The 13,051-nt window shown below is 32.3% G+C and overlaps 1 protein-coding gene across 4 annotated transcripts in view; it reads left to right on the forward strand.

Annotated features, from left to right (window-relative positions):
* The window catches only part of LOC134725746 (protein PF3D7_1417600-like), a 55,580-nt gene that overhangs the window by 15,167 nt on the left and 27,362 nt on the right, over nt 1-13,051 (forward strand). The window contains exon 1 of one of the 4 annotated variants that reach the window (XM_063589800.1): nt 2,806-2,947. The exons of the other annotated variants lie outside the window; for them this stretch is intronic. The gene's annotated coding sequence lies outside the window, so the exon portion shown is untranslated. Of the gene's footprint in view, nt 1-2,805; nt 2,948-13,051 lie in introns of those variants that run through there. 4 annotated transcript variants of the gene reach the window in all.

Below are 13,051 nucleotides of genomic sequence, written 5' to 3' on the forward strand. Positions count from 1 at the left end.
TGTATACACCTAGTGCCTATCAGGATATTTTGAGATGTGGGGGGATTATTGGCCACATGCCACCTTCAGTAGATGTTTGTATACACCTAGTGCCTATCAGGATATTTTGAGATGTGGGGGGGGGATTATTGGCCACATGCCACCTTCAGTAGATGTTTGTATACACCTAGTGCCTATCAGGATATTTTGAGATGTGGGGGGGATTATTGGCCACATGCCACCTTCAGTAGATGTTTGTATACACCTAGTGCCTATCAGGATATTTTGAGATGTGGGGGGGGGATTATTGGCCACATGCCACCTTCAGTAGATGTTTGTATACACCTAGTGCCTATCAGGATATTTTGAGATGTGGGGGGGGGGATTATTGGCCATATGCCACCTTCAGTAGATGTTTGTATACACCTAGTGCCTATCAGGATATTTTGAGATGTGGGGGGGATTATTGGCCACATGCCACCTTCAGTAGATGTTTGTATACACCTAGTGCCTATCAGGATATTTTGAGATGTGGGGGGGGGGATTATTGGCCACATGCCACCTTCAGTAGATGTTTGTATACACCTAGTGCCTATCAGGATATTTTGAGATGTGGGGGGGGGGGGATTATTGGCCACATGCCACCTTCAGTAGATGTTTGTATACACCTAGTGCCTATCAGGATATTTTGAGATGTGGGGGGGGGGGGATTATTGGCTATATGCCACCTTCAGTAGATGTTTGTATACACCTAGTGCCTATCAGGATATTTTGAGATGTGGGGGGGGGGATTATTGGCCACATGCCACCTTCAGTAGATGTTTGTATACACCTAGTGCCTATCAGGATATTTTGAGATGTGGGGGGGGGGATTATTGGCCACATGCCACCTTCAGTAGATGTTTGTACAATGTTTATACCTAGTGCATATCAGGATATTTTCTGATGTGGAAGGGGGGGGGATTATTGGCCATATGCCACCCTCTGTACTTTCTAAGCTAGTAGTTCATATACCTATATGTCTAAATATGTGTAAAAAAACATGTTTAATAATAATATTGAATGCTGGTATTCATCCATACATTTCATTTTTAACAAGCTGAATATTCATAATTTGGAGGTGAAGCTCAACTTTTTTATCAAGTCAGTTCAGCAAAAACTTTGTAATGGTTTTGTAAAATTTTGGAACACAAAAAGAACAGATACACAGAGTAGTAAATTAGATACTTATTTCAAACTTAAAACTTGTTTTTCGAAAGAAATGTATCTATCTTTAAACAATTTTCAATTGAGAAGTGCCATATATGTAAAATTGAAATCAGTGCACATGATCTCAAAATAGAATGAGGCAGGTATAAAACATTATATATAGAAAGAAACCAAAGGCTTTGTAAGAAATGTACTCTAAATCTGGTTAAAGATGAACAACATTTTATAACTAGTTGTCCAGCATACAAAAATGATAGGGAGATATTTTTCAAGGAGATAAACTGTATTTGTCCTAATTTTATACATCTTTCAAATGAGGCAAAATTTGTTTGGTTATTTACTAATGAAAATTTGTCTGTACTTAAATATTTAGTGAGCAATATTATTACATGTCTAGATGTTTGACAAAATGTTAATTAATGTATGTAATAACAATGATAATTGTAATGATTTTATGGTTCTGATCCTGCCTGAAATTAAATGTATATGATTTTTATAGCATGAAGATAATAACATCTGTCTGAACTTTTTTTTTAATGTTTCATTTTAGTTTATAAAATGTTTTTCTGTTACAAATCATGATGCATTGTTTTATGTGTACATGTTATGCTTCTTTTTCTGTTGTTTTTTTTGTTTTTTTTTTCTTTCTCTACAGTTACCTCAAGTCTGTCAACACCGAGGTAGTTCAAACCCTGCATGTGGCAGGTGTTTTTGAGCTTCACATGCAATTGATTGTCATTCAATGCCAGTTTTCCTGACATAGTTGGTTAATTCTATAAACTCAGACTACCTCCACCTGAAAACTGGCAGCCACAATAATGAGGGGGGATAGGATCTTTATCAGGACTCTGGGATCGGGTGTTTTTAAGCTCAGGATTTCGGGATCCAGGAATATTTTTTTTCGAATCTCGGAACCTCAGGATTTCATGTTTTTAAGCCCGGTATTTCAGGATTTCGTATTTTTAAGCAAAGGATTTCGGGATTTCATATTTTTAAGTTTGGGATTTCATTTTTTTTAGCACAGGATTTCGGGATTTCATATTTTTATGCCTGGGATTTCGGGATCAGGACACCTCCTACCCTCCCTCCATAATTATAGCCAAGAGTCTTGCAAGTGGTGTTAAACACCATTGATCAATCAATCTGTCCAATTCATATTAAAAAAGTAGAAATAGATACATTCATATGCTGATTAGGACAGGAGGAGTTAAATTTAATACATGTTAAACAGTTAAATGATTGTTAAAATAAAAATATTACCAGTAGATAATAGAATAAGTCAAACTTGTATTAAACATTTTAATGAACTTCAATCAATATTTATTGAAGGTATTCAGGTCACCACACAGGTCAAACCAATATTACATAACCATTAATTATAGTAAATGGAATCTGACTATCCTTGATAACTATTTGGGTCATTTATATTTGGCCTCATCAGTACTATTCACATCTGTTGTTCATTAACATCCTACAGCTATGTAAACTAACTAGGTCGGGACAAAAATAAATGTCTGATTTACAACTGTCTTGTCAAACTATCAGTTTATTACAACCACAAGCACTAAATGTATGTCAGCTGGCTTTAATTATAAAATCCCCTAGAGGGCAGAGTGATCACTGTTTATAAATAAAATTCTATTGATTATTAACACATGCTAGTGTAAACATCCAGAGTAAGAGTTCTACTGGTGTGATAGACTTCATGGGAGAATATTTAGGAATAGTTGGAAAGTTTGACAGATTTTGGCACAGTATAGTATGTTTGTTTTTTTTATAATTTTTTTCTGTAATTTAAATTATGTAAATTTATTAAATGCATTGCAGAGTTTCTCTTGTTTATGTTTTTTTAATTGATAAAAGAGAGAATTGAGATGATGTTGGCAGAATTTTGCAAGAATGTGATATTATTACATTGTATTAAAACAAAAATCATATGGAAGAGGAAGTCAAACAGGAATGGGATAAGGAAGAATACGAAATTATGATGTTGAAGCAAAAAAAAAAATTATATAAAAGAATGGACTTCTAAAAGAATATTTATGAAAAAAAAATGAATGGACTTGAAAAAAATATATATGAAAAAAAATGAATGGACTTTAAAAAAAAAATGAATGGACTTTTAAAAAATATGAATGAAAAAAAATGAATGGACTTTGAAAAAATATTTAGGAAAAAAAAATGAATAGACTTTGAAAAAATATGTATGAAAAAAAATAATGTAAATAAAGCTTGCAAAGATGAAGATGGACTGGAAGAATGGTAACATTTGCTGAAAGTGGATGTAAAGAGAAAAAACAAATTGTAAGATTTTCCACACACAAAGAAAAGGAGCAAATAATGGAAAAAGTGAAAATATTCATAAGCATATGACAGGATAAATCAAAGTACTGAAGTACTGAACATCGGATGACTGCAGGTTCTTGTGGATGGTCAAAAGCACATGTCACAGAAACAGATCAAATCTCTATACCCGAAACTTGGGTTAATTTAAAGAGATATTTTTTTCTGATACAAGTTCGTGCTTGGATGATGAATAAATGACAGGAGTTAATGTTTTGGGACACTTTTATTTTTCGTCTACATATATAAGAATTAAACCTGACAGGACATGGTTGTCTAGTGAAAAGCAAGAAGGTTTTGACTTAATATCAATTAAAGACTTAAGCAGGAAATCATTTTTAATATGTTTTATATTTCACAAGGAGACAACAAGTTTATCAGGCTAAAGTTGGGGGTAATTATGGATTATCCCCTGGTAGTGTTTGTAACTGGGCAATAATTACTTTTATTTATTTAATTTTAACAATTTTCATAATTAATTTAAATTAACCATTCAGTTAAAACATTTCACCTTTCGAGACGCTAATGTTGAAAAATGGGACAGAAATAAAATAACTTACAAGACATAAACATGTAAAAAACAAATATATATTTCAGCTTACTAAAAATATTTTCATAGTGTTACTTTGACATCATTTCTTAAAACTAAGTCCCACACATAATTGTTCATTTGATATGGGTCATCCTCATGCGGTACGAGAAGTTTTCATGTCGCTAAATAGTCTTCTTACTAAAATTTATGATAAAAGGGATGATTTTTCATTTCCTATCGTTAATTATCCGTTTTTAGATGGTGACGTTCCCTTGTCACCATCTTACGGTGTTTATATATCTCAACTTGTACGATTCGCTCGTGTATGTAACAATGTTTTAGATTTTAACGAGAGAAATTTATGTATTACTGAAAAATTATTACACCAGGGTTTTCGATATCACAAACTAGTCAAAACATTTACTAAATTTTATCATCGGTATAAAGACATCATTCGAAAATATAGCTCAACATGCAGACTTTTTATACGTTCAGGTATTTCACATCCAATTTTTTATGGAAATATTCTTTATAAAGCACAAAGGTGTCAGTATTCACGTCATAAACTTACAAAACCTTTGAATAGACTTATTAAGAAGGGATATAATTACGATACTGTTGTCAAGTCATTAAAGATTGCATATTTTGGAGTTAATATTGAGTCACTGATAAGGTCTTTGCGTCGGAACTAAACACATTTATTCTAAAAACAGTTGTTGGCATGACACTGGTTATGTTCTTCTCATATATGTTATGATGGTATGATACTAAACCCCTTACGGGAAGGATTGTGCCTGATGTTCATATGATGAAATCATAATCTTTCAGTCAGTTTAATTGAAGTCTGGAGCTGGCATGTCAGTTAACTGCTAGTAGTCTGTTGTTATTTATGTATTATTGTCATTTTGTTTATTTTCTTTGGTTACATCTTCTGACATCAGACTCGGACTTCTCTTGAACTGAATTTTAATGTGCGTATTGTTATGCTTTTACTTTTCTACACTGGTTAGAGGTATAGGGGGAGGGTTGAGATCTCACAAACATGTTTAACCCCGCCGCATTTTTGCGCCTGTCCCAAGTCAGGAGCCTCTGGCCTTTGTTAGTCTTGTATTATTTAAATTTTAGTTTCTTGTGTACAATTTGGAAATTAGTATGGCCTTCATTATCACTGAACTAGTATATATTTGTTTAGGGGCCAGCTGAAGGACGCCTCCGGGTGCGGGAATTTCTCGCTACATTGAAGACCTGTTGGTGACCTTCTGCTGTTGTATTTTTTTATTTTGGTCGGGTTGTTGTCTCTTTGACACATTCCCCATTTCCATTCTCAATTTTATTCTTGTCGCTTAATTTATTCTTCTTGTCCGTTCTTGACGCTTCTTGTCGCTAAAAGTTCTTCTTGACGTTATTAGTGAGACCGCTATTTTTAGATTACAGGTGGTCATTTCACTACACGTATAACCTGTGTAGTGATTTTTATTTTACGATAAATTTATGAATGAACGATAATTTTATGAATGAACAAGAGCACCTGACCTCTTTCTGAAACACCAATTAAACATATAAAATCGTATTTATTAAGATATAATTCAGTCAAACTTTCACCACTAAATCAACAACTGAAATGATTCCATATTTTGTTGAAACATCGTACAACCGGAGAACAGAAATCGCAGGTATGAAAATGCACTTTTTTCACTGGTGTTGAAAACCCAAAACTAATTTGACTAGAATTTATGAATGACGGAAATTTAAGCGATAACAATACATCGGAGTGACCTCAAGGTCATCCTCTGTAAAAAGGATGAAAATGAAACATACGAAATAATAGATGCATTAAATAAAATATTTTATATGTGTTTAATGCATGTACAATGGAATAGATGAGACAAAATTAATACATGCACATCTATAAAATGAAATGAAGAAAAGATATATATGTCATAATTCTTACCTAGAAATGGAATGAATGTTAAAAGGATAGTGCAAATTCTTACTGCTATGAACTAAAAAGCAGCACCTACAAACCTACATGTATGTCTTGCATTCTTATATTTGATGATGGAAAAAAAGAAGAAATAGAAACAACATTTATTATTTATAATGGAATGAAAGAAGAATCAATTTAACCTATTTCTTATATATATAGGAGGGAATGAAAGTAAGATATATTGAGATGAGCGCAGGATTTTTGCGCCTTTTTATATGGACATTTGCGCTTCAATTCATAGGGCATTTGCGCTTTTTAAATATGAACATTTGCGATTTTGGTATAGGACATTTGAGCTTTACAATAATTTCTGTATGGTTGAGGTAAAAAGCACAAATGTCTGGTCATTTTACTACAGGTGTATCAAAATGTAAAGCGCCGATGTCTATAATGTTTGGAGGGCAAAATGTTCTATCATGTTACAGGTAAAAAAGGGCAAACATCCTGTACCTATTGAGATAGGGAATAATTCATTCAGTTTGACATGTTTTTTGAAGGGATTTATCCTTCAGTTTGTCATGTTTTTTGAAGTGATGACATAAGAAGACTGATATTTGTGACCAATGATTGATTTAGCTGTCTTTATGATTGATTTGAGTTATCAACAGTTATTCTAACCAATGGTGATTTCTGTTCTGTTTAATTCAGCTGTCTTTATGTTTTTGATTTATATGTTATACAAGTAATGAACAGAGTTATTCCTACCAATGGTGATTTCTGTTCTGTTTAATTCAGCTGTCTTTATGTTTTTGATTTATATGTTATACAAGTAATGAACAGAGTTATTCCTACCAATGGTGATTTCTGCTCTGTTTAATTCAGCTGTCTTTATGTTTTTGATTTATATGTTATACAAGTAATGAACAGAGTTATTCCTACCAATGGTGATTTCTGTTCTGTTTAATTCAGCTGTCTTTATGTTTTTGATTTATATGTTATACAAGTAATGAACAGAGTTATTCCTACCAATGGTGATTTCTGCTCTGTTTAATTCAGCTGTCTTTATGTTTTTGATTTATATGTTATACAAGTAATGAACAGAGTTATTCCTACCAATGGTGATTTCTGTTCTGTTTAATTCAGCTGTCTTTATGTTTTTGATTTATATGTTATACAAGTAATGAACAGAGTTATTCCTACCAATGGTGATTTCTGTTCTGTTTAATTCAGCTGTCTTTATGTTTTTGATTTATATGTTATACAAGTAATGAACAGAGTTATTCCTACCAATGGTGATTTCTGCTCTGTTTAATTCAGCTGTCTTTATGTTTTTGATTTATATGTTATACAAGTAATGAACAGAGTTATTCCTACCAATGGTGATTTCTGTTCTGTTTAATTCAGCTGTCTTTATGTTTTTGATTTATATGTTATACAAGTAATGAACAGAGTTATTCCTACCAATGGTGATTTCTGCTCTGTTTAATTCAGCTGTCTTTATGTTTTTGATTTATATGTTATACAAGTAATGAACAGAGTTATTCCTACCAATGGTGATTTCTGTTCTGTTTAATTCAGCTGTCTTTATGTTTTTGATTTATATGTTATACAAGTAATGAACAGAGTTATTCTAACCAATGGTGATTTCTGTTCTGTTTAATTCAGCTGTCTTTATGTTTTTGATTTATATGTTATACGAGTAATGAACAGAGTTATTCTAACCAATGGTGATTTCTGTTCTGTTTAATTCAGCTGTCTTTATGTTTTTGATTTATATGTTATACAAGTAATGAACAGAGTTATTCTAACCAATGGTGATTTCTGTTCTGTTTAATTCAGCTGTCTTTATGTTTTTGATTTATATGTTATACAAGTAATGAACAGAGTTATTCCTACCAATGGTGATTTCTGTTCTGTTTAATTCAGCTGTCTTTATGTTTTTGATTTATATGTTATACAAGTAATGAACAGAGTTATTCCTACCAATGGTGATTTCTGTTCTGTTTAATTCAGCTGTCTTTATGTTTTTGATTTATATGTTATACAAGTAATGAACAGAGTTATTCCTACCAATGGTGATTTCTGTTCTGTTTAATTCAGCTGTCTTTATGTTTTTGATTTATATGTTATACAAGTAATGAACAGAGTTATTCCTACCAATGGTGATTTCTGCTCTGTTTAATTCAGCTGTCTTTATGTTTTTGATTTATATGTTATACAAGTAATGAACAGAGTTATTCCTACCAATGGTGATTTCTGTTCTGTTTAATTCAGCTGTCTTTATGTTTTTGATTTATATGTTATACAAGTAATGAACAGAGTTATTCCTACCAATGGTGATTTCTGTTCTGTTTAATTCAGCTGTCTTTATGTTTTTGATTTATATGTTATACAAGTAATGAACAGAGTTATTCCTACCAATGGTGATTTCTGTTCTGTTTAATTCAGCTGTCTTTATGTTTTTGATTTATATGTTATACAAGTAATGAACAGAGTTATTCCTACCAATGGTGATTTCTGTTCTGTTTAATTCAGCTGTCTTTATGTTTTTGATTTATATGTTATACAAGTAATGAACAGAGTTATTCCTACCAATGGTGATTTCTGCTCTGTTTAATTCAGCTGTCTTTATGTTTTTGATTTATATGTTATACAAGTAATGAACAGAGTTATTCCTACCAATGGTGATTTCTGTTCTGTTTAATTCAGCTGTCTTTATGTTTTTGATTTATATGTTATACAAGTAATGAACAGAGTTATTCCTACCAATGGTGATTTCTGTTCTGTTTAATTCAGCTGTCTTTGTTTTCGATTTATATGTTATACAAGTAATGAACAGAGTTATTCCTACCAATGGTGATTTCTGTTCTGTTTAATTCAGCTGTCTTTGTTTTTGATTTATATGTTATACGAGTAATGAACAGAGTTATTCCTACCAATGGTGATTTCTGTTCTGGTGTAAACTTAAGCCACAACAGATCATTGTTTTGTTGTAGGTGGTATACTGCAATGACCTTCTTCTGTACTGGGACCATTTTTTTACATGCTTCTTAAAGATACATACTTTACATACTTAAAATATACCCACTAAACATGACATCATTTTTTGTCCATTTATAAATGGGATTATGCTCTGCTTCACACCCTGTGCAGCATCTTTAAATGTTTTAATTAACATTAGTTTTTTTATGTCTTTTCTTTACTGTTCAGCATCTTTAAATGTTTTAATTAACTTCAGTTTTTTATGTCTTTTCTTTATTGTTCAGCATCTTTAAATGTCATAATTAGCATCAGTGTATTTAGTGTTTTTCTTAACTGTACAATGGTCATTTCCTATAATATAAAAAGAAAAAAAAGAAAGAAAAACCAAATGTTGCATTAAATTTGTGTCCTGTTGCTGAAGATTAACACATGATTTATTACATTTTTTTAGCTCACCTGGCCCGAAGGGCCAAGTGAGCTATTCTCATCAATTTGGCGTCCGGCGTCCGTCGTCGTCCGTCGTCGTCGTCGTCCGTCGTCGTCCTGCGTTAACTTTTACAAAAATCTTCTCCTCTGAAACTACTAGGCCAAATTTAACCAAACTTGGCCACAATCATCTTTGGGGTATCTAGTTTAAAAATTGTGTCCGGTGACCCCGCCAACTAACCAAGATGGCCGCCATGGCTATAAATAGAACATAGGTGTAAAATGCAGTTTTTGGCTTATAACTCAAAAACCAAAGCATTTAGGGCAAATCTGACATGGGGTAATATTGTTAATCAGGTTAAGATCTATCTGCCCTGAAATTTTCAGATGAATCTGACATTCCGTTGTTAGGTTGCTGCCCCTGAATTGGTAATTTTAAGGAAATTTTGTTGTTTTTGGTTATTATCTTGAATATTATTTCAGATAGAGATAAACTGTAAAAGCAATAATGTTCAGCAAAGTAAGATCTACAAATAAGTCAACATGACCAAAATGATCAGTTGACCACTTTAGGAGTTATTGCCCTTTATAGTCAATTTTTAACCATTTTTCATAAATCTTAGTAATCTTTTAGAAAAATCTTCTCCTCTGAAACTGCTGGGCCAAATTATTTGAAACTTGGCCACAATCATCATTGGGGTAACTAGTTTAAAAATTGTGTCCGGTGACCCCGCCAACTAACCATGATGACCGCCATGGCTATAAATAGAACATGGGGGTAAAATGCAGTTTTTGGCTTATAACTCAAAAACCAAAGCATTTAGAGCAAATCTGACATTGGGTAAAATTGTTAATCAGGTATAGATTTATCTGCCCTGAAATTTTCAGATGTATTGGACAACCTGTTTTTGGGTTGCGGCCCCTGAATTGGTAATTTTAAGGAAATTTTGCTGTTTTTGGTTATTATATTGAATATAATATAGATATAGGTAAACTGTAAACAGCAATAATGTTCAGCAAGGTCAGATTTACAAATAAGTCAACATGACCAAAATGGTCAGTTGACCTCTTTAGGAGTTATTGCCCTTTAAAGTCAATTTTTAACCATTTTTCGTAAATTTTATATATCTTTTACTAAAATCTTCTTCTCTGAAACTGCTGTGCCAAATTGATCCAAACTTGGCCACAATCATCTTTGGGGTTTCTTGTTTAAAAAATGTGTCCGGTGACCTGGCCATCAAACCAAGATGGCCGCCACGGCTAAAAATAGAACATAGGGGTAAAATGCAGTTTTTGGCTTATAACTCAAAAACCAAATAATTTAGAGAAAATCTGACATGAAGTAAAATTGTTAATCAGGTCAAGATCTATCTGCCCTGAAATTTTCAGATGAATTGGACAACCTGTTTTTGGGTTTCGGCCCCTGAATTGGTAATTTTAAGGAAATTTTGCTGTTTTTGGTTATTATATTGAATATTATTATAGATATAGGTAAACTGTAAACAGCAATAATGTTCAGCAAAGTAAGATCTACAAATAAGTCAACATGAACGAAATGGTCAATTGACCCCTGTAGGAGTTATTGACCTTTGTAGTCAATTTTCAATCTGCTTCCTTTGTTTAATATTCACATAGACCAAGGTGAGTGACACAGGCTCTTTAGAGCCTCTAGTTTTTAAAGATCATTGACTTCAATGAATATTTAACTTAAGAAAAAAACAGGGTGTGTTCAGTAATAATAGAAAAAAATGCTGTGAAAAAAATTAAATAATGTAGTTCAATGTACTGTGTATGAATGGAAGATATTTTATTTTGAAACTGAGGTCCACAATAGACCAAATCATTTTATTTACATTCATCTAATGTGATCATGAGTTTATATAGTCACTGACTTTGTTACCATTTGCAATCTGCGAATGTGATCATGAGTTTACACATTCACTGACTTTTCAACATTTACATTTACAATCATTGAACGTGATTATAAGTTTACACAGTCACTGACTTGTAAGTACTACTTTTATTAAGCATTTATTAGTCAAAAGGGAGAAAAGTTTGAAATGACAATAGCAGGCAATGATAAATACATGCACAGCTGGTTAATGATTTGTTCTCAAAAGATGAACACTTGATAGATTGTTTTCTATGTAAAGAAAATAAAGAAATCTTATATTGAATTGTTTCTGAATCTTAGTTCAACAAGTTAAAGTTTTCCTCATGATTAAAGCACATGAACCAGTTAAACACAAAGGTCATTAAGGGAGCATGCATTCTGTTACAGTATATAACTGAAAATATACAGTTGATAAATAAATAAATATCTGTATGATTTCTAATTCCTTACACTAGGATTGTAAGTTATGGTTGTTCTCTCTGAGCGCTATATAACAGCTAAAAGTACTGAAAGAGGCTTTTTAAAAACGCTAACAATCAATCATTTTAATGTATCAATGAAATAAACATAATTCATAGTGGACAATACAATTAATGTTACAAGTAATACCTGTTTTGGCCAACATTAAATGTAGATTTTATGTCCGCAGGAGATTGGTTCTTTCATTTGCTTTTTATGTTATTGTTTATTTTTTCTTTGGTCCAGCAATTAAATGTTATATAGATTTTTGTTTGTCACTTCACAGATAGTAAGACATTTCCATTTCATTAACCCATACCACAGATCACAATTAAATGATTCTAGTTTCAGTAAGTAATGATATTCGCTTTTCATTTGTCTAAACAGGGCCTCAGTGGCCAAGTGGTCAAAGTAGTTCTACTACTGTAATCACTAGCCAGTCAACATTGAGGTTGTGAGTTTCAAACCCCACTTGTGCGGGTGCACTCAAATTCAATCTTAATTGACAAGGATTGTCAGTTTTCCTATTGGAGGTTTGGGGTTCTCTCTGGGTACTAAGGCTTCCTCCACCAATAAAAACTGGACGCCACGAAATAGCTCGAAAGTGTTGTTAAAACACCAACAATCAATCATTTGTTATAAAGATTAATAGTTTCAAGAGCTTCTATTACCGTATTTGTGTAAAACACTATACAAGACCAAAGTCTTTACTGCACAAACATGAATTTTACCCTTCACAGCTAATATAAGATTGTTATCCAACATCAAAAATTTTTGACATTTATTGGCAATTATACTTGATTAAGTGTAGTGTCCAACTGCTGATGACCGTTTCTTTTATAGCCTTCCCTACTTGATAATTACATCAAATCTATTGATTATAACAAAATTAATATTTAATGTAAATAATATTGTCCTTCTCCCTCTGTCAGATTTCAGTGATTTCTATAATGATATTTCCCAAAACCAAATACATGTTATTTATATTGAAGTAGTAGTAGAGATTTTGCTATACATCCTACTCTGGCTGAATGAGAAAATCTATACATATGTTTATCACATGTTGGTAACATTTGATGTTAGACTTGTTGGAACTGTGACAAGTAATAAATTATCTTCCTAAGCCTCCTCTAAAAATCAATTATTTACCAGGAACCTGAGTGAATGATGCACATTGCCAGAGAGAATACAACATATTATCTGGGAATAAAGCAATTAAAGTTAGGGTTCAAATGCTTACACTTAAACTTAATTACCCTCTCATATAAACAGTAAAAGCTTTTTAAACTGAACTGACAAT

Source organism: Mytilus trossulus, chromosome 7, assembly GCF_036588685.1.
Source record: "Mytilus trossulus isolate FHL-02 chromosome 7, PNRI_Mtr1.1.1.hap1, whole genome shotgun sequence".
In the NCBI taxonomy this organism is placed as follows: Eukaryota; Metazoa; Mollusca; class Bivalvia; order Mytilida; family Mytilidae; genus Mytilus; species Mytilus trossulus.